At 40.1% G+C, this 23428-nt stretch overlaps 1 protein-coding gene across 3 annotated transcripts in view; it reads left to right on the forward strand.

Moving 5' to 3' along the window:
- Positions 1 to 23428, forward strand: part of FHIP1A (FHF complex subunit HOOK interacting protein 1A) — a 228014-nt gene that overhangs the window by 51096 nt on the left and 153490 nt on the right. For all 3 annotated transcript variants that reach the window (XM_059373742.1, XM_059373760.1, XM_059373751.1), the window contains exon 2: positions 22233 to 22359. The gene's annotated coding sequence lies outside the window, so the exon portion shown is untranslated. The remainder of the gene's footprint in view (positions 1 to 22232; positions 22360 to 23428) is intronic.

A 23428-nucleotide genomic window follows, 5' to 3' on the forward strand; every position in this document is an offset into this window, starting at 1 on the left:
AGATTTGGATGAAAATACTCACGTAAGCAGCTTCTGCCTTTGCGGTGTTTCCGTCTGGAATATCATTTTGGAATGTGGCCTGATCTCAAGTGATTTATGTTCAGTAAACAAGATTATCTTCAGCTTCCTATCGTGAAAGAGCAAATGGTTTGGGGTTTAGTTGCTGCTTTTCAGCCTCGTTTAATTGCTTGTTCAAGGTAACACTGCATTAATCTCTGTTATGTATCTCTAGTGTCAGGTTTAAGACAGTGGCTTCTGAAGCAAGAAACCAGAACAGGGGTTGTAGCTGGAATGGCTTAAAGTGTTAAGACCCCTGTTGTCGGCTACCAAAACTAGAACCAGTGCTTGAGGGTGGTGGTAGTGGGGTGAAGGTGAAGGTGGTGTGACATTTAGCTTCTTTCATTCTTTGTTTATAGGACAGAAGGTCTTAATTTTATGGACAAGTGAAATAAAGGGACTTGCAAGTCAACCATGTTGAATGCCTGGGATTTTTTCATGTTCTAAGAATTCTTTCCCCTGCTATGGGAACCCATTTTTTATTGAAATTGTGCACGTCTAACAGAAAATAGCATTTCTTTTTGATGTCTGAGGATACATTCTTGTAAAAAATGTGTTTTTTCAAATGCGTATCAGGATTTTAGTGCATTTTTCCAAATGTGTGTGAAGATTTTAATGTATTACATTTAGTTAAAATTTTTAAAAAAGATTTATTTATTTTTTGAGGCGGGGAAGAGAAAGAGGGATGGGGGAGAGAGAGTCGCAGGTAGACTCCATGCTGAGCACAGAGCCTGGCGTGGGGCTCGATCTCACAACCCCAAGATTATGACCCAAGCTGAGACCAAGAGTCAGGCATTCAGTGGACTGTGCCACCCAGGTGCTCCTTAATGTATTACATTTAAGTGAAATAGTCTCTACAGGTCTCCTGTTATTCTTCTAATTATTAGATTTAAATATTTGTATGAAAGAGGTAAAGCACTTTAGCAAAGACAGGATCATTTTGTTCTGCAAGACAGAAAAACATAGTGTGTAAAGTTTAGGAAAACGGTATATTATGCATTTCATATTCACTGCAGAGAAAAATAGTTACATGCACTTACTAAGTATTCTGCTATAGTAATCTCCCCCAACGCCTCTTCCTAAATCTTGAATTGAAGGTCTCTTCCTAAACTGGTATCTTAATATTTTGAGTTTCATATCTTGCACACAGTGCAAACCAAGCAAAAGATAAAATGCGTAGAGGTCGCTCTGCCTTTCAGATTTTATCAGCTATTTTGAATCTAATTCTTAAACTGTTCGTGATGCCTTGGCAGCAAGCCATGTGCTTGTCATTTTATCTCATTAGAGTTAAGTCTAGTCCTGTCAAGAGCAGGTTTACTAGTCTTTTTTAATTGCCTGCTTAAAATTTCTCATTTCCAAAATCAGCTGAAGAATTAAGGTAGTGATAAACGTGGGCCGAGGTCAAGTAGAAGTTCTGAGTGGATCAGAAGTTCACAGCAGGAGGGAAATGGGGAGAGGAATGATTTCAGGCTGTCACTGGGGAGGGACAGGTGGCCAAGGCACATTTGTGTCCAGAAGAATGCAACAGGGTTTAAATTGTGTAGTTGTAGGAAAATGTATCTGATGTTTATTTGACTCGTAGAAACAGTGTTTTGGGGGTGCATTTTTTGCATTTAAATGTGCCATCCAGGGAACCAGAGGGTAAGCACCAGCAGGTTGGAAGGTTGACAATGATCGTGAAGATGAGATGGAATCTGAAGGGGACAAAGAGAGAGGGGTGCACAGTGAGCTAAAAATGATAAGATGAAGGAAGGGAAATGAGTTGAGAGGGAGCCGGCTGAGGGGTGACAGCTGCAGAATTTACAGTATGACAAAGAGAGGAAGAAAGGCTACAGAAGCGTGAGGGGAAGAGGCTGGCAGAGAGTGCTTTGTTTCCTGAAAAAACGTTTGTTGTTGCCTGGAATAGACATACCTGTGCCTGTGGGAACTGGAGAGGACCAGCCTTCCCAGCACTTGTCAGGCTTTGTTGATGATGCCCAAGAGAGTCTGAGGTGTGGTGGGTGTGGCACCCATTCTTCCCATTGTGGGAGGACAACACAAAGGGAAAAAGATGTCGGGGGTACTGTATTAGTCTTCAGGGCTTTGTCTGGAGCCACATGAGTTTGTTTGACCTTGAATGCAGTGGAAGGCATTAGCCGCTGGGACTACACAATGGACTGGATAGTCTCATCGGGCCAAATCAGAGTAACCTGATAGGCCCATCTCTTTTTCTGGAAACATTTCTCATCTGGAGGACTTTGGGAATGGGATTTCTATGTAATGTACGAGGGTAGGACTGACCATGAAGAACTTTGGATATATGTTATTAGAATCTTCTCTTGCTTACTCCTCTCCTTTTTGGGGTGTACCATGGGTTCGCATTGTTCCCTGACAGGCCCAGTTTGTTGAACATCTATTTCGTATTCTGGATCTTTCTTGATTTTCTTCTTACCTGCCAAAACTTACCTGTTCACTCTGGTATCTCTGGTCTCTCCAGATAACTGGGACTAATTTGGTAAAAACATTCATTCTCTTGTGTAGGGAAAACATTTGCATTCAAAAGCAGGATTCAAAAAAAAAGCAGGATTCACAGTGTGTTGACTTGAAGAAATGGTGGCATTTTGGCATAACTTTGGGTAAATATTAAGATGATATTACAGCAAAATCATTATATGCATATTTTACTCATGGGAATTAAACTAATACACTTGGCTGAAAGGAAAAAGAAGGTCAAGAAACGACAATTGAAATATGATGAGTATAGGTCTTAGAGTGAATGTGAGATGAGGGACAAGAGCTTGCTGTTTTAGGGAGATTTCATTTCCTCTCAGAGAGAAATTGATTTAAGCACATGGCCTGTAAAATGTACTTCATCTGGTGTTTACTTGAAGAGGTAATAGTCTTTCCTAGGGAGCAGAAAAAACTGGTTATCTTGGATTTAGGATTATATAGCATAGTATTGTATTTTATGAGGAATTACAGGGAATTTTCAAGGATAGTTTTGATTGTAATTGCTGGCTTGAGTTTGACTTTGGACTCTAACCTGGTTCTCTGTGCAATTAGGTATGACTTTACAACATTGGTGGGCCGAGGGTAGGTCTTTCAGGGTCCCTGTGAACTCCTTTAGATTTGGCACTGTGTAGTATTCATCATTGCCAGAGGAGCTCAGAAAATGTTTTTTTTTTTTTTTTTTTTTTTTAAAGATTTTATTTATTTATTTTACAGACAGAGATCACAAGTAGGCAGAGAGAGAGAGAGTGGGAGGGAAGCAGGCTTCCTCCTGAGCAGAGAGCCCCACACAGGGCTCCATCCCAGCATCTTGGGATCATGACCGGAGCGGAAGGCAGAGGCTTTAACCCACTGAGCCACCCAGTGGCTCAAATGTTTTGAGCACAAACAAATGTTTTTGTTGAATGAAATAATGAATGCCCAACCCTTCTGTGTGACGCTGTTTCCCCTCCCCCACCCCACCGCAGTCCCAAGAACAGATACGGATGGGAACATTCTGGTTTCTTTGGTTTAGAAGATATGAGTTTTACCGACTGGTTTAGATTTTCTGTTGAAATTGGTTTATGAGTTACTGATCTATGAGACAATCCTTTCCTCCTACTTCTAGCTGCTGCCCTAGCCAAAGAAGGTAGCAAAGGGTAATTGGTTGAAAGTAGGGTGATGGTGTGTGTTTGAGATCCTAGTAGCTTTGAAGATGCTCTTAGTATCTTTCTATTTAATACTGAACCCACATCTTCATTCCAAGACCGGGCACCCTAGTCATTGTAGACCGCTTTGGTATCCCAGGAATGGCTGACTGCTCACTGAGGACATTCCATTTCCTCATGCCTCCCACCCCCTGCCGGGGTGATTTTGGAGACTGGAATTACGCATGACTTATAAGTTAAAGTGTAATAAAGGGTATGTTGTTCATGTCCCCCAAACCACCATCCCTCCATCACCTGCACCCAGTTCTGTGTTTTCAGGTGTGGTCCACCTGCCGACTGCAGTGATGGTCTTAGTACTTTATGCGTAACTTGCCTGGTAGTGTACCAGTATGTGTCATAAAGAAAAGTTTTGCTAGCTTAGTAGATGGCTTTGTTAGTAATAATCCCGACTCTGGCCTCTTGCCCTGTGCCTCCTGGTGTTACCATGGTCCCTCACTGGAAAGACCCTGGTTTCTACAAGGTGTCTGCTTGACAGGGCAAGTTTAAGTCTAGATGATTACCGCCAGAGTTTGTCTGTTTTTTTGTTCCATTTACCAAAGTTTGTTTGCTGCCCCCCGTGAGTTTAGAAGCTCCTGTGTATGACTTCCAGACACAAATGTGATCTGACTGCAACCTTTCATATGCCTTTGCAGTTTTTAGCATTTTTGTCAGCCTTCTGGGCCAGTTTTATATTTTTATTTTTATAATGTGCCAATTAGCCTTTGATTGTTGTACTTAGTAGAATTATAGAAATGGAGGGACTCTTAGAGGTAATCAAATCCAGTCTTCTTTAAACTTTTCTTTCCCTCAGAGGGACCATAAAACCATTAATCAGTGTAATTTATGCTAATCTGTATATAAGAGAGAACCTGAACTTCAAGTTCAGAGAGGGACTGAAATGGGAAGCCAAAAGCCTCTTTGATTACTCCCCTCCCTCCCTCCTCAACCCTTGAGGTATATGGGTATAACATCTGGGGCTCTGTGGAGCTCAATTTGAAAACCACAGCTCTGGAGGTAATGGGTGTTTTGCTAAGTCTTAAATATTCCTAGCACCAGTTTGCCGTTTATTGCTTCCTAAGGGTACAGTTTTAAAACAGAATGGCTCAAAGTTTTTCCTCGGCAGGAAGTAGTGTGAATTACTTATAGACACTCACCAGCCATCAAGAAGCTTATTGTGTGTCATTCAGCCCACCAATGTACACCGTGAGGTAGCACAGGTAAGAAGCTGACTTGAGTGATGGAGAGGTACTTGGTTTTTCTCTCTGATGACAAGTATGACATATGGATGAGACTGTGACTGTGCTTAAAAGAAGTTGGAATGTCCTATGTGGGACAGGCTCTAACTGCGTAGATCAGTGATTCTCAAAGTGTGGTTGCCTGGATCGGCAGCAGCAACCACTGACTTGTTAGAATGAAATTCTTGGCCTCTGCCCCAGGCCTGCTGAATTGGGCACTTTGAAGCTGGAGCCCAGCAGTTGGTATTTCACAGGCTTTCTGGGTGATTCTGCTCCCAAGAGCAATGCTTGAGAACTGCTACGGTTGGAGCAGTGATGATGCTAGGGATGGCATGGGGTATTTTTTAAAAAAATTAATTTAATTTTATTTTTTCAGTATTCCAGCATTCATTGTTTATGCTCCATAACCAGTGCTCCATGCAATACGTGCCCTCCATAATTCCCACCACCAGGCTCACCCAACCCCTCATCCCCCTCCCCTCCAAAACCCTCAGTTTGCTTCTCAGAGTCCACAGTCTTTCTTGGCTTGTCCCGTCTCTGATTTCCCCCAACTCACTTCTCTCCATATCCCAATGTCCCCGTGTTATTCCTTATGCTCCACAAGTAAGTGAGACCATATGATAGTTGACTCTATCTGCTTGACTTATTTCACTCAGCATAATTTCTTCCAGTCCCGTCCATGTTGATAGAAAAATTGGGTATTCATCCTTTCTGATGGAGGCATAATACTCCATTGTATATATGGATCATATCATCTTTATCCTTTCATTTGTTGAAGGGCACCTTGGCTCTTTCCACAGTTTGGGGACTGTGGCCATTGCTGCTATGAACATTGGGGTACAGATGGCCCTTCTTTTCACTTCATCCGTATCTTTGGGGTAAATACCCAGTAGTACAATTGCAGGGTCATAGGGTAGCTCTATTTTTAAATTCTTAAGGAATCTCCACACTGTTTTCCAAAGTGGCTGCACCAACTTGCATTCCCACCAACAGTGTAAGAGGGTTTCCCTTTCTCCACATCCTCTCCAACACTTGTTTCCTGTCTTTTAATTTTGGCCATTCTAACTGGTGTAAGGTGGTGTCTCAATGTGGTTTTGATTTGAATCTCCCTGATGGCTAATGATGATGAACATTTTTTCATGTGTCTATTAGCCATTTGTATGTCTTCTTTGGAGAAATGTCTGTTCATGTCTTCTGCCCATTTTTTGACATGATTATTTGTTTTTTGAGTGTTGAGTTAGAGGAGTTCTTTATAGATCTTGGATATCAGCCCTTTTTATGTGGTGTCATTTGTGGATATCTTCTCCCATTCTGGCAAGGGCTATTTTTAAAAAATATTTCACTTATTTGGGATACCTGGGTGACTCAGTCATTAAGTGTCTGTCTTCGGCTCAGGTCATGGTCCCAGAGTCCTGGGATCGAGCCCCACATCAGGGTCCCTGCTTAGCGGGAAGCCTGCTTCTCCCTCTTCTACTTCCCCTGTTTATGTCCCTTTCTTTCTTTAAAAAAACATTTTATTTATTTATTAGAGAGAGAGGGAGAGAGAGGGAGCCAACGAGCACAAGAGAGAGCAGACAGCACAAGCAGAGAGTGGAGGGCAGAGAGACAGTGAGAGGGAGAAGTGGGCTCCCCAGGGAGCCTGATGTGGGGCTTGAACCCAGGGCCCTGGGATCATGACCTGAGCTGAAGGCAGACGCTTAACAGACTGAGTCATCCAGTTGCCCCCCCATGGGGTTATTTTAACACTGCTTCCCCTGTACCCCCACCATCTATAATGCTTTGGTGAACATTTGATGTTTTCTCCATCTTATATGAAGTCCTCAGCAACTTTGTCTTCAAAACAAGTATCCTAGCTCTGGTTGCCAATTAGATTACCACCCCTTGGTAACTTTTAGGTGGGAGTTTGGAAGCAGCCACTTCCGTCCGATGTATATGAACACTATGTTTTACATGTTAGGAAATTTGGTTGTTTACGAAATGGAATGATCTTCTGCTGGACCAACCAGGGCCTCATTCATTTGGATACTACTGAGGTCATTCAAGCATTTTAGTTTCATGTCTCTGGTGAGGGTTTGTTGGAGGATTCCCAAAGCAGCACATACGTAATTATAATCATCGTATCTGCCTTCACACTGCAAACCCGTTCCCTTCCTCTTGTGTCTTTCTGATGAGCTAGGCAGTCCTTCAGAAGCCCGCAGCTGGAGATTCCTAATGTAAGATTCAAGAACCACCCTTGAGATCAGAAAAATAAGATTTCCTTGTGTGTATGGATATGAGTTTTAGTGAGTAGCAGGTCTGTAGCTTTCATCAGATTCTGGAAAGGATCTATTCCCCTCCAAAAAGCTGAATAACTCTTGCTTTAGCTGCTGTGGGATAATAGTTGTAAGAAATCTTCACAAGGTTTGCAGCCATTTGAGGTGGAAGAGTTCTCAGGGGGATTGGCAGTCCTAGTGTAGCCTGCCTTGTGGTCTCCTCAAGTATATCAAGTGTAGTGACACTAGTTCTTTACTTGTATAATTATGATTTTCTGTCTCTGGGCAGGAGGTAGGGTGCATACTAATTGAGTAGTTTCAGGTATGGTTTCTTTTTTATTTTTTAAAAAGATTTTATTTATTTATTTGACAGAGAAAGGCACAGCCAGAAAGGGAACACAAGCAGGCATGAGAAAGGGAGAAGCAGGCTTCCCGCTAAGCAGGGACCCTGATGCGGCGCTTGATCCCAGGACCCTGGGACCATGACCTAAGCCGAAGGCAGGCACTTAATGACTGAGTCATCCAGGTACCCCAGATACAGTTTCTTTAAAAGGTTTGATTGTGGGGAGTATATAGAGCAGGAAGATATTATCCCTGTTGATGGCCCTGAGGCTTAGAGAAAAGCATGAAATTATCACTAGGTTTTACCCGTCAGCTCAAGGCATTGGACACGCCCACTGGCTCATGCTCTGGTTACTTCTGAAGACACTTGGATGATGCCTAGACTAGTCTCAAAAGCTCACAATGGATAAAAAGACTGGTTGTTTTGGTGCATCTAAAGTATTCTTTCTCTAAAGTAAATGGATCATGTTAAAATTGTGGATTTCTTTTTTTGCAGTTCCTTATTTTCAAACAAAAATTGTGTGGCTCTCCTGTCCCCACTTCACAGTCAAATGGAAGCTGGCCCCAGCCCCTCTTGTTTCCTCCTTCATAAAGACCATAGAAAATCCTACCTGATCCTGTCTCTTTAGCATGTTGGGTCAGGAGAGGTCAAGTTCTCGGCAGCTGGTAACATCACGTCCTTTCCATTAGAATGTTCTCTGGGCTTCAAAGACTGGTGACCTTGTAACTTACACTACACAGCCGTAACATTGCACATAAAAAATTTGCTGTGGAAGAGCAGCAAATGTAAGATAAATTGAGAAGGGAAGGTTAGGGGAGAACTGTGCTAAGAGCGTCTCATAAATGAATTCCCATCCTAAAACCACAGCGATTTCTCTAAGTGACAAATTAACTTGTGATGGTGCTTTGCATTTTTAAGTAACATGTGGTAGGGTCATTCCATTTGTGTTTAAGCTAAAAGTCAGTGCCTCACTTTTTCCACTTGTGCTTTTGTCTAATGGTGTAGAAAAGAAAGCTGTATATGTGGGTACTGAATGTGCTTTTATTTTGTAAGTGCGTTGTGTCTGCCGTTCAGTCAGTCATGAGATTCTGTATGTTGAGGCAGGCTGACGTGTAAAAGGCGTCTGTACTGAAGGCTTAGGGCCAGCACATTAGGGCCAGGACTATTTGGGCTTTGAAAACGTCTTATAAAGATTCTTATTCTGAGTTGAATTACTCTTTCACTTCAGTAGGGTCACTGCGAAGGACATCAAGGTGTCAGTAATTTCAGTTCCCTGGCCTTGGGCGGGTAGATAAGGCATTAGTGAGGTGGAGTGGTGGTTCTTTCTTTCAAAGTCAGAGGTTTGATTATGACAATTAACTTTAAGTAGGTGACTCCCTATTTCTATCAGGAACGTGCATATTCATGTCACTTAGACTTTCCCTCTGAGCTCATGACTCCATATTTCTATCACAGATATGCATATTAATGTCATTTATACCTTTTTGTCATTGGATATCTGTATTGATTGGAGGGGTGGTACATGTATGATTTGTTGAATAGTGGTGAGAATACAGAGGAGCGGGTTCCCTCCTAGCAGTCTTAAAAGCGTCTGTCTAGTGAGACCCGATTGATCATGGAAAGTTCTTCATTTTTCAACTCACCAATGTCAGTAGGAGGAGTTTAGACTCAGTAATTAATAATATCTTTGCCCTCTGCCTCTTTCTATTTGAGGTTTTCATTTTCCTTCTTTGGTCTGTGGCCACATTGTGTTATTTTGCTCCAGGATTTTATTTTGTGGGGCAGAGACAGTGGCCACAATGTTAGTTCATTGCCCCAGATGCTGGCTGGTGTAGACTTTACTTTTCAAAGACAGAGCGCTGTACTCCAAGATCACCCTTTTTTTTTTTTTTTAAAGACTTTATTTATTTGACAGACAGAGATCACAAGTAGGCAGAGAGGTAGAGAAAGGAGGAAGCAGGCTCCCCGCTGAGCAGAGAGCCCGATGCAGGGCTCCATCCCAGGACCCTGGGATCATGACCTGAGCCAAAGGCAGAGGCTTTAATCCACTGAGCCACCCAGGCACCACCAAGATCACCTTTTTTACTTGAATGAGATTTTCTGATTTCTCGACCTCAGGGAAGTTAGTGAGTACAGACACTGAGGAGATTAAGGGAGGCGAGGGGCACGTTCTAGGCTCAGGACCTCCAGGAGCTTATTCCAAATAGACCGACTTGACATTTCTTGGAAGAGGCAAAGAAGATTGAATTACTTGAGGATAGGAGGGAGCATGAAGGAAAGCAGGCCTCTAGATTTCCCTGAATTTCCTTTTACCGTGGATTCTTGTAAGAAAAACAAACCAACCCACCCAGCACTCTGAATCTGTGCTTTGTACAGTGGACACAATCTGTTCGTGTCAACATAAAGGAGGTAAATTAGTTTCAGCGGCAGGCCAGTCACCTGACCTAGAAACATCTATAACCGGATGAGTATTTTGAGGTTGTGTATTCACCTGTCTGGACAGTTAAGGACTCTGGACGTATGGAGGGTTAATTTTAAAAAGCTTACTGTTCATTGTAAAGCATACTGCCTTTACGTTAGAGTCCAGTGACTTAGGTTCTGACTTCAAAATAGCTTTGCCTTGGCAACAAATACTGTATGATTTCACTCCTGTGGAATTTAAGAAACAAACGGGCAAACGAAAGGAAGAGGCAAAGCAAGAAACAGACTCTTGACGAGAGAGAACCAACTGATGGTTACCAGAGGAGAGGGGGAGGGGTTAAGCAGGTGATGGGGATGAAGACGGACACATGTGGTGAGCGTCCGCTGCTGTGTGGAAGTGTTCAGTCACTATATCGCACACCTGAAGCTCGTATCACACTCTATGTTAATGGCACTGGAAATAAAACTTAGAAAAATTGCTTTGCCTTAATAATCGAAACAAGCCTTTTCCTTGCCAGTTGACTTTTGACGTGTGTTTAAGGCCACGATCTTTTTGGTATTGTTTTAATAGAGATAAAATTTGCATAATACAAATGCTGTGAATATTTTCTGTCCAGAGAATTTAAGAAAGGTTAATTGACTTGACACTTGGTTCATTTATTTGAATTCAGTGGCTATAGGCCAGGCTGATATAAAGCCAGGTTCTTGCCTTCAAGGAGATCGCAGCCTCCCAGGAGGATAAAAACATAAACAAATATTAAGAAAGCCATGTACAAGGTGCCCTGTGACTGCAAAGGATGTTTATTGCTCTTTCCGTTCTGAGCCTGCCTCCAAAAATGGTGGAATCTTTTCCTCTTGCTCTATTTTTTTTGTGGCAACTCGTCTCACTTTGTTTTAGTGTTCTCTGTTGGGGATTTCATATTAAGGTTAGCATTTTTTTCATACTTCTGAACATTTCTTGCTTCTAAGACTCAAAGAAAGAAATGTGAGTGGTGATGCCCCATGTTGGTCTGTTTCTAAGGATTATAAAACATGCAGTTGATATAATTTGATATAAAAAAGATATTTTTGGACGCTGGAGTGTAAACAGATTCTGCCAAACTTACTTTTCCTATAAGAAAACTCCAGATCTTTTTGCTTACTTAAGCCAGTCCTGTATTATATATATTTCTGTCTTTTTTTTTTTTAAAGATTTTATTTATTTATTTGACACAGAGAGAGAGAAAGAGAGCACAAGCAGGGGGAGCGGCAGAGGGAGAGGGAGAAGCAGATTCCCCGTTGTCGAGCAGGGAGCCCCACACAGAGCTTGATCCCAGGACCCTGAGATTATGATTGGAGCTGAAGGCAGACACCCAACTGACTGAGCCACCCAGGTGCCCCTATTTCTGTCTTTATTGTATGTTTCAGCCACATCTCCTCCCCAGACGCCAAGCCAGAAAGAGGCTACTTCCTGTCTTCTTTCCTTTGAAGTTTCCTGAAACTTTATCTCTCTCTCTCTTTTTCTTTGTTACTGAAATCTCTTGCATGTTTGCAAGTGGAATAGCAGTGCCTTTTCCTTTTATACTGGTAAATGAGGGATTAAGTGGACAATACTTAGAAAGATCTCTAGAATTCTTAGAGAAAGGACTAAATAAAATGAAATAGTATTTTGCAAGGTGAATAAATTATTTTCTTATATTAAGCTGATTTTTATTAAGGGGAATTTTTCTCAATGCTAATCTCTCTCTCTCTCTTTAAATTTAATACTCTGGCTTCTCTTTTTATAGTTAATGCTTTTAGACTCCCTCACTTCCCTATTCTAAGGCATTTCTGAACTGGCACAATTGTCTTTTTTTTTTTTTTTTTTAACTTAATTTTATAAAGTATGGTGTCTTTTAAATGTTACTTTAAAAAATTCTTTCATGGCTCTTTTTTGGCCCATGAAATGTAAAAATAGACTTCAATCGATTTCACTTTCATAATCTTATTTCATTAAAATCCTGCAACATGTTGGTCAAGTGCTAGTGTACAATTTTCAGAGCTAAATTTGAAACCTTAACCAGAGTTGTATTTTACCTTTCTGTGAGCTGCTTAAAGGGCAGACTTCTCTGGTTACACTTTCCAGTTGTACAGAAAGGTCCTTTTCCTCCTTTCCCTCTCTGAACATCCGAGAGAGGCAAGGGGATACTCCGCGGGGTGGTTGAAGAGAGCCGGAGTTTGTCCAGTGCCCTGGAACTTCCTCCCAGCATGAAAGCTTGTATTTGTGGCCTACAAAGTGACGTTGTGTGGAAAGGGGAAGGACAGCTGTTTATTCTGGCCTTGACCAAGGTGAGAACTCGAGGTGGGAGATCTGAGCTTGGTGTCGGAGGGGATTTGGAACGGGAGCAGTCCCGTTTTGTTAGCGCTCGTTGAAGCCACGACGGAGTGGAGGAGCTATCATTTCAGAACTCATAATACAGCTCTAAAATCTTTTTCCTTTTGCTTGATGTATTTTAAGCAGTTGAATACATTTTCCATAAATTTTACTGCCTTCCATTTATCTTTGAATAGAAGCCAATGAGAGAAATATTTAGGAGGTTACAGACAACAATAGAACGAACTGTTAGAAAAGTCCTTTTGTGGCATTCCTCAAGTGTGTGCTGCTGGAAAAATGACTGTAATTTGATAGTGCAATGTTGGAAGATGATTTTATTTACTATTTAGAAAAAACATAAATGAGCCTTGCTTTTTAAATTCACAGGTTCAAAACATTTAGTTATGCCTCACTAGCTCAATCTTTGCTCATTATGCTTTACATTGATGGAATTAAATGGGACACATTGCGACGTTGGATCGGCTCCACAGTTCTAAAATACAGAGTTTGACTGCATTCTGAAAAAAGTTGAAGACACTGTTTAATAGAAATGGAGATTTGTGAAATTTTGTTTTTGGCCTCAAGTTTGTTCAAGAAAGTGTCCCAGTGGTAGAAGAGGGAACGAACATGAAGTATACTTACCTATAAATTGCCTTAAAACCAAAAAGGATTCTTAGACTTTGAGAGAGCAAATCATTTTTTCAAAGCCACATCCCTGGTGTCTGTCCTGGCCATAAAACGGCTAGTCTGTGGAGTGAGTGCCCTTCTAGTACCCATATATGCCAGCACTGGTAGTAAACACGTGTTTAATGGCATTTGGCCCTGAGGCATCCTGTTTTAATTTTCTGGATGTCCAAAGACATGTATGGAAGAAGGTCAGAGCTTCAGGATGCTTGCTGTGTGAGGTTCATAGGTATTGAGAGAAGAGCGCTGCTGCAGTAGAATGCCCATGATTTTCTTTCTTTTCTTTTTTTTTTTTTTTAAATTTAAATGCAGTTGATTAACATATTATTAGTTTCAGGGGTAGAATTCAATGATTCATCAGTTGCACACCACCCAGTGCTCATCACATCACAGGGCCTCCTTCATGCCTGGTTATCCCATCCCCGACCCCTCTCCCCTCCAGCAACCCTCGGTTTGTTTCCTATGGTTAAGAGTCTTTTATGGTTCAGTTCCCTCTCTGATTTCATCTTGTTTTATTTTTCTCTCCCTTCCCCTATGATCCCCTGTCTTAAATTCCATATAAAAGTGAAATCATATGATAATTGTCTTTCTCTGATTGACTTATTTCACTTAGCATAATACCCTCTAGTTCCATCCATGTTGTTGCAAATGGCAAGATTTCATTTCTTTTGATGACTGAGTAATATTCCATTGTGTGTGTGTGTGTGTGTGTGTATATATATATATATATATATATATATATATATATATACCACATCTTTTTAATCCATTCATCTGTTGGTGGACTTCTGGGCTCTTCCATAGTTTAGTCACTATGGACACTGCTGCTATAAACATTGGGGTGCACATACCCCTTCAGATCACTACATTTGTATCTTTTGGGTAAATACCCAGTAGTGTAATTGCTTGGTCATAGGGTAGCTCTGTTTTTACCTTTTTGAGGAACCTCCATACTGTTTCCTGAGGGGCTGCACCAGCTTGCATTCCCACCAAGAGTGTAGGAGTGTTCCCCTTTCTCTGCCCATAATTTTAGAGGAATTCTCTGGAGGCCATCTTCTGTTTCTTTTGCTTATCTCATATAGGGACTCTACAGTTTGCTTCTTTCAATGGAGTCAGTAACTTGTGCTTTAGTGTTCATAAGATGATATGAGCAGATGGTCTGCAGCTCACCCGTAAACATTCTCCATCCTGCCTACTTTATATCAGAGGACTTCTCGCAGGCGGATCATCAGCAGAAAACCCGAGCTGATATCATCTTAACCCAGTGATCAATTTAATACCTCCAGCATTTGTCCGACCCAAAGTTTCTGTGAGTTTCTACCCAAAATGCTTATGTGAATCTAATTAAAAAGAAACCAGAGATAAACCCAGACTGAAGGCCCTCCTACCAAATAGCTAGCCTGTGCTCTTCATAAAGGTCAAAGGTGTGAAAGACAATGATTGAAGGAAATAAAAGAAAGATGAAGGAACTGTTCCAAAGACATGACATCTGAATGCAGTACATGATCCAGAGTTTTCTTTTGTCATAATAGACATTGTTGGGACAGTTGGCAAAATTTGAATGTTACCTGCAGATTGCAGTGTTGTTTTATTGATGTTTATTTCCTGATCTTTAGAACTGTACTATGGTTATGTAAGAGTTTTTAGGAAATACACATTGGAGTATCTGAGGGTTAAAAATAAATAAATAAAAAAAAATAAATGAATAATAAATGAGCATTTTCTATGCCTCAAATCACCGGTCATTTGTTTTAATGGTTAAGGGTAGGGAATTGAAAGATAGGCTGGCCACTGTGTGATTTTAGTTACATGGTCTCTTTAAGCTTTAGTTTCCTGTCCATCAAATGGGTATTCATGGGTGTGCCTGGATGGCTCAGTCAGTGAAGCACGCTACTCTTGATCTCCGGGTCGTGAGCTTGGGCCCCACTTTGGGTGTGGAGATTACTTAAATAAATTCATTCATTCATTCATTCATTCATGTGGTCACTGGATGTTAAGTAATTTCTATGTACCAGGCCTGTTCTTGGTGCTGGGAAGTCAGCACTGATCAGTTAGCACTGATCAAAGCAGACACAACCCCTGCATTTCTGGAGCTTATATTCTACAGGGAGAAATGGAATATGAATTAATAGAAATGAAATCAACTTTAGACAGAAACAGTTGCTCCATGGAAAAATGAAAAATGGGGATGGAATGACACGATTAGAAGGTGGTTTCTTTCTGTTTTATGTGGGGCAGATAGGGGTACCCCTGTACCGAGGTGACCTTGGAAGCAGAGACATAAATGGGGAAGGGAATGATATATGCAGGAATCCGGGGAGAGGAGATCTCAGGGAACAGCAGGTCTGGCAGGTGCTGCCCCCGCCCTGAGGCCAGATGGTGTGTTTGAGGAGCAGTGCAGAGGAGAGCAGGAGACCCATGAGCGAGGGCTAGAGCAGCTATGATGGTGGCACCCAGCTGGTTGGGTTGCTTACAGAATGGAGTGAGAAAACACAATTAGTATGTACTTTGCACACATTAAAAGAATAATACACCATAATATATGAGGATTGTCTTAGGAATGCAAGAAGGATTCGGTGACATGGCGTTCATTATCTTTTTAAGTCCAACAGTAACAAAAATCGTGTTTTTATGGAAAAGCCATCTGAAAAAATTCAATATCATCTATTGATCTAAAAATCCCTCAAAATAGAGGAGGAAAATATCCTTAGCAAAATAAGGTATGTCTGTCTCAAGCCAAAAACCATTTTAGGCTTAATAGGAGATTTGAGAACATCCCCATGGAAGTCTGGAGCAAAATAGGAATGTCCACTATTTTTTACTGTTTATTAGTGCTGTTTTGGAATCACAAGTCAAGATAGTTGGACAAGAGAAAGAAAATAAAGTTACAAAGGTATAAAAGGTAATAATAAATATTACTTGCAAATGATAGGAATATATGACTAGAATACAAACTAATTTTATAGATACTATATGTCTGGATACCAAGACAGTTTCTCGACATCTATAGCTTTCATATATACCAACAATAATGAATTTGAAGAAATAGTGGAACAAAAGATTATTAGCATAAAAAAGGATAAAATACCTAAGAATAAACTTAAGAAATATATACAATGTATATGAAGGCACTTAATGCTCCCGAGGGATACAGAAAAGATACGAAAAGGCCTGTCCTATTCTTGAATATAGAGATGCTAGTTCTCCTTAAATAAATGTGTGTGTTTGATGTAGTTCCAGTGAAAATAACAAGAGGATTAAAAAAAATTTTTTTTTGGTGGGGGTTACTAAACAAATGTATTCTGTGTTCACATGGGAAAATAAGCATGTATAGCCAGGACAACTCTGAAAAAACCATTAAAACACATTGTAGGGGCACCTGGGTGGCTCAGGCAGTTAAGCTTCTACCTTCAGCTCAGGTCATAATCTCAGGGTACTGGGATCCTGCATTGGGCTCCCTGCTCAGCGGGGAGCCTGTTTCTCCCTCTGCTGCTCCCTCTGTTCTCTTTCTCTGTCAAATAAATAAATAAATAATCTTTAAAAACCCCCCAAACTCCACATTGTAAAGTGGGGTACCTAGGTGGCTCAGTCGATTATGTATCTGACTCTTGGTCTCACCTCAGGTCTTGATCTCAGGGTTGTGAGTTCAAGCCCCACTTTGGGCTCCATGCTGGGTGTGGAGCCCATTTACAAAAACAAAACATATTGTAAGGCTATAATAATTGAAACATTGGTATTACCAAATACCATATTTAGCATATGATAAAGATGACCTTTCAGATTAATTAGGGAAAGATGCTCTGTTCAATAAATAGTGGAATAAGCAGGTAGCCATTTGGAGTGAAAAATCTGTTTAGAGCAGGACCTCAAATGTTAAGCCAAAACCTATATAAAACAGATATTTAAAAAATAAGTTCTAGAAGGCAGCATGAGAAACTTATTTTATAATCTTGGAGTACATAGGTTCTTTCTAAGTAAGACAGAAAACTGAGAAGCCATAAAAGAGATGGCTTTGATCATATTCCCCCCCCCTCCCCACAAAAAACCCAACTGAAAAAATCCTGCATAAGGAAACCAAAAGAACAAGAAAATTGGGGAGAATGTTTGCTTTTCATATCACAAAGGGGGACTAATTTTTCTAATAAAGAGTTCCTACAAATCCCTGAGAAGTCCAGCCCTTCAGTAGACAAACGGACAAAGGATACAAATAGCCTTCTGGAAGGGAAATGACCGTGGCTTTGGCTTTTACACTCCACTCATTAAAGGAGATTTGCATGTGACAGCTACGTGGAGGTATCATTTACCACTATTAGATGGGTTTATAACCTACCCTGTAAAGGGCGTGAATGCAACACAGTAGCCCCTTTAGTGGGCCATCTGGCCCACTGAAATCTATCATATGAAAAATCTTCTATGTTTTGACTAGGAACTTCAGTTCTAGAAATTTATCCTAGATATGAATATGTTCTCCGAGATATACTATATATTCCTGTATAGTATAAATGTATCTTACATGCACATGCATATTACATGCATGAGAAAATGATTTATATACAAGATAATTATTGTAGGAGTGTTTATAATGGTTAAAGATTGGAAACAACTGAAATACTCCTCCACAGCAACTGAATAAAAACACTGTTACATCTGGATGTTAGAAACTGCGCAATCATAAAAAATATCAGTGAATCTCTTTATGTATTGTTTTGGAAAAATTGCCGGTATATGTTTGGTGAAAAATGTAAGGTACAGAACAGTGTATATAATATATTTATTTGTGTTAAAATGTTTGCTTGTTTATGAATAGATACAGCTTCTGGGGAGTGTAATTTGAATTTGAATACACCCCCACCACTTCTCAAAAAAAATTTCATTTAGCACAGTGCCTTGCACTTAGCACTTATGACACATTGTTGGTGGTGGTTATTTCCATTATAATTACAGGGTTCTTTTATTTCATGAGTTGATTTTTAACAGTTGGTTCTGGAAGAGGAAGCCTATCTCACTATAAATGCTGCTTAATGAGGGTCATACTCATATTATTCATAAAAAATGCTGTATGTACTTCCTTTAGTATGTTTCTTGGAGGATGTCAGTACAAGCTCCTCAAACCAAAGATGTCAAATAAGATTCGGGAACGTTCGATTAAAACTGAGCGGGCTTCTTTCCCCAGATTTTCTTGGAGCCTTAATACACATAATGTGCTTTGTGAATATTCAAGAGGGATATTTAGAATGCAATGTTTTCCAAATTTATTTGAATGCAGAACTTTGAACAGCAATGGTTACTCCTTTTTTATTTTTTTCCCTCTTTAAGAAGCGACCTTTGAGTAGTTGTCACTTTGGGAAACAGCACTTTAATACTTAGATTTTGGTTTTGTTCACCTTCATTATTCATTCTAATAAACTTGTTTTTTTGATTCATTCCTAAGATGCCTGTCCTCTCTCCCTGCCTGTTTTTCTTCCTCTGGGATATGCTGCAACTCACTAATTTATTTCTGGGTTAAGACCTTCCAAAAGTCATCCAACTTATACTGGGTTTCTTGGGTAAAGAGGAGACTCTATGTATCTAATGCAGAATCTCAGGGATTGATTGAATGGAAATTGAAGATTGAAGCTTAATGGGTTTCAACTTTTCCCAAAGGTTTAGGGTTGCTGGAGTGGAGGGGTGTGGGAGGGATGGTGTGGCTGGGGGATGGACATGGGGGAGGGTAGGTGCTATGGTGAGCGCTGTGAATTGTTAAGACTGATGAATCACAGACCTGTAGCCCTGAAACAAATAATACATTATATGTTAATAAAAAAAAAGTTTTGCTGGTAACGGAAAGGAATAAGATCAACTTAATGGATAGTATAGTTTGAGGAATTGTGAGCTTAATGTGGAGAAGATAACATCGTTGTGGCAGAAGATATGGGACCTACCTCTGTCTTCACAGTTTCCAGCTATTCCCTCTTGAACAGGCTCCTTTGCCTCTTGTACTTCATTTTTATCATCTATGAATTCAGGGATTGGGTTTAAGGGCATCCATTTTAAGGCTGAGTTATTATATGCTTAATGGAATCAGTGAAGGATTATAAGACCACATAGAACATTTTGTTCTGCTCTACAGTGTCCACATGTGAATATAATCTATCTCAGATCAGCTCTTTTGGAGAATGAAATTATTCAATAATTAGCTCATAGTCAGTTGCATGTGTTGGAATGAACTTGTTGAACTTTTAGAGACTTCTGTTTTGCTTGATCGATTTAATTACCTTGCAGGAAAGCACTTGATTATAACAGAGGTCAATTAATATAGTGCTATGGATAAATCCACACCTCCTGTGTAAATTCCTGCATCTGTTTTACTGATTATAGGGAGAGATTTATGATGTAGGTATTAATTATCCATCCCTACCCCTTGCCATGTTCATTTAGTGGTTTTGCTAATACTTTTTGTGTATTCCTGTCTATTAACAGGTTTCTGAACTCAGCACAGCAGAGGTCTAAATTCATTGAATTCATGCCATCTGGAAATGAAGTTTAGATTTTGTTCTTTTGTTGAAATTAGGGATGTGACATCGCTGTCACACAGGAGTGTGAGCCTGAGTTTGATTTTATTATATGGAGGTAGGACATTTTGTTCAAAGGAGAGTACTTGCCTGAGCAGAGATTTGAGTGTGACTGAGTTGTTAACTCAGTCAACCCCACCCTCTTTTTAGTAGGAGAAATATTTTGTTTTTAAATGAGATGACAACCAAGAGAACTATCAAGACCCAGTGAATTTTAAAAGAGTCCTTTCAGTTTACTTGAGTTCTGTTTAACCTTGCTTTTGATGTCATTCTCTGTATTACTGTTAAAGGACTTGGCTTCCTTTGGAGTCCTGAAGTGTTGCTGCCAGGGAATCATGATGGTAAAATAGAAGTGGTTCTCAGTAAAGCACTCATCGATACACAGTGATGCCTTATTACCTAAGTAAAAGTGTATGTGTGAGCGCCTCAAAATGTTGAGTGTAAGTGGAGAGTATATGATAATGGACACTAAGATGAGAGAAGTATTTTTCATGAATTAGAGATGCCCTTTCATAATTCAGCAGTCACAGGATGAAGAAAGGTTCAAAATCACCTGTAAAGCATCTGGAAGCAATCTGTAATTCTTAAGAGGCCGCAGAAGAGCCTCTATCTCTCCCGTACATGATGATAAAACTGTTCACATGGGATTATGGAGAAAGTAGCATTCCATTCTTTGTAAAACCTCATGTGATGAAATTGCCTGACAAGTGATTATGAATTTAACTGTGATGTCCCAGATGCTTAATAAATGATTAATCGATTAGAGTGAAGAAAATTTTTTTTGAAAAAGATTGTATACCCCAGCTAGGGGTGGGGCTGCACAGGGAGGGGCAGAAGGAGAGGGAGTGAGAGAGTATCTTAAGCAGTCTTCACACTCAGCGTGGATCTCATGACCCTGAGGTTATGACCCCAGCCCCAATTAAGAGTTGAATGCTCAACCACCGAGCCAATCAGGCACCCCAAATTTTTGGTAGTTTTAAACAACAGAAATTCAACTGAATAAATTTGAAGCTAAAGTAGCCTTATTCCACTGATTTATGAATTGGGCAGGATCCCATCGCAATAGAAAGGAACTTCACAGAGCTGTTCAAGAAGAAGGGTTTTTAAAGGCAGAAAGGGTGTGGAAAATGGAAATTATTAGCAAAGAATGCATTGTTTCAGGCAAGTTTGTCTTCCTAAGGGAGATGGAAGGGGTCTATTAGGTGGATTATCTCGGTGGTGCTCATTCAGCTAATTCCATGTTGACTGGCTAAAGGTCACATTCCTGGGGGGATTGTGGCGGGTTGAAATGCAATTAGGTTAGGTATTAAGTCTTGGTTTGCTGACAGGATTTAGCACTAGTGACTCCATTTTAGACCTGCTATCTCCTTTTAAGGATATGAAGAATTGATTTATTTGTATGGAAAATGTTACCTTTTATTCTTTAGTCTCATATTCACTCTTCTTCTGCCTGGTCATTACCGCCACTGTGCCTGGTTTTAGAGGTTTAGGTCACGCTGAGGTCTTCCTCCCAAGACACCCCCATTTTTTTTCCGCTTTCTTGAAATATTTGTTACAAGAAAAGGTATTACCTTCTAAGCCTTTGAGGCACCTGTAGGTCAAACACACAAAAACCTCTGACAGTCATTCTAGGAAACCATCTTTTAATATATTGGACTGTTGCAGAAAAATTATTGCATTCATGGGTGGTTCATCCTTGTTACACAGAGATTTTGAAAAGATCTATTTGTACACTCTGACTTGAATTACTCACCTTAACCCATCTAAGTTGGGGAAATAGTTTACCTAATACTTATAACTTGATTGAAACAAATTGTATCTTATTTCTTGCTTTAGCATAAGTAGTTGTGATTATATATAATTACAACATTGTACTCTGCTTTTTCTTTATATGATAAATGTATTTTCCATTTTATTATAAACTCATAAAAGTTTTGATGGTTAAGTAAACTATGTTATATCAAATTTACTTAACTCTTCCCCAGTTACTAGGCATTTAAATGGTTTCCATGTTTTAAGTGTAAGTGTGAATGTGTATGTGTGTGTATATATATATATACATATATATATATATTTTCATTTTATTTTAATTCAAGTATAGCTATCATACAGTGTTATATTAGTTTAAGTTGTGCAGTGATTCAGTACTTCCATATAACCCCTGGTGCTCATCAGGGCAGGTGCCCTCCTTAGTCCCCATTGGTGTGGTTTGAAGTGGTGTTGGGGCACCTGGTGGCTTAGTTGGTTCAGCATCTGACTATTGGTTTCCGCTCAGGTCATGATCTCAGGATTCTGGGATCGAGTCCTGCATGGGGTTCCATGCTCAGCAGGGAGTCTGTTTGAGGATTTCCTTGCCCTCCCTCTGCCCCTCCCCCTTCTCTCTCTCTCTAAAATAAGTAAATAAATCATAAAAAAAAAAAAAGATGAAGTGGTGGGGTTCAGAGCCAACAGCCTTGAAAGAATTCTTGTGATGTTTTTGGTGCAAAAAAGTGGTTTTATTAAAGCACAGGGACAGGACTTTTTGCTTTTAATCTCCTTGATGATAAAGCTAAGTGCAGTCTGAGGAGAACCCACTCAGCAACCACAAATGGCAGTAAAAGGAAGGGAGACAAACTTGAGGATCTTAGATTGGGTTTCCTAGTTTCTTAATGATAGCAGGATATTTTTTTAATTCTTTCCACAGATCTTGGAAGCCTTCTTCTGGGAGTTTCCAGAAGTGCCCAGTGTTGGAGAAATCTTTTCTGTCGCTCTGGTACAGTGGAGAGAGCAAATACAGCTCAGCAGTAGGCTCCTGAAGAGAGCAATCACAGGTAATGTCTTACTACTATTGATATGAATTTAGTCATGTTCAATAGCATCCTTTAAAAAAAGCCTACTTGAGCTCACACATCCAAGTCAACATGATCTTGTTCAAAACCATTTTTTTTTTTTTTGAGAGACTGTCCTTTACTCAAAACATTAAAATTTATTTATTTTTTGGAATAGCATCTTAATCCTCTGGTGGCATTCTCTGTGGTGGCAAATCTTAACCCTGTGGGGCATGTTTGGGAAGTTGTTGAAACTCCTTTAGCGCTAAGGTGGTGAATCCGGGGGGCTCTAATTTTGATCAAAAACCAGACAGTGCAGTGATATAATGAAAACAGTTTTCCTTTTTATAATTTGTGTGTTTGAAGGCTTATACACTGTATTGAAAGCTGATCCTAAGAAGAGGTGATTCTAGGTTTCAAACAATGGCAATATTGTTAAAATAAGCAATATGTTTTTATAAGCTTACAGAGGAGCATGTGCTGTTTATTTGACTATGTAAATAAATGCTGATATTCTTTCTTATTAAAATCAATCAATCAATCTGTCAGCATTGTAGAAAGGGCTCCTGTATTGATGAGGTTCAATAAGATGAGATCTAAACTTCCTTATAAGGTATACCTCTGAGCCAGTGTAATTTGCATCTTACTGGTGGTGTGTTTTGCATTGTTACTCCAAATATTATTAGAGTGTTTGTTAAAAATGCACATTAAAAATTCAAATTATTGGGGCGCCTGGGTGGCTCAGTGGGTTAAGCCTCTGCCTTTGGCTCATGTCATGATCCCAGGGTCCTGGGATCGAGCCCTACATCCGGCTCTCTGCTCAGCAGGGAGCCTGCTTCCCTTCCTCTCTCTCTGCCTGCCTCTCTGCCTACTTGTGATCTCTCTCTGTCAAATAAATAAATAAAAATCTTTATTAAAAAAAATTCAAATTATTAGGTCCCCGTCTAGTATATCAGAACCAGAATGGGAGGGGGAAGGGTTTGGGAATCTGCATGTTACAGGAGCTGTCAATGATTGACACTCCCAAGGTAGTAAATTCATATTTCTATCTCATCTTTGTGTTTTTTTTTTA

Source organism: Mustela nigripes, chromosome 1 (genome assembly GCF_022355385.1).
Source record: "Mustela nigripes isolate SB6536 chromosome 1, MUSNIG.SB6536, whole genome shotgun sequence".
Classification (NCBI taxonomy): Eukaryota; Metazoa; Chordata; class Mammalia; order Carnivora; family Mustelidae; genus Mustela; species Mustela nigripes.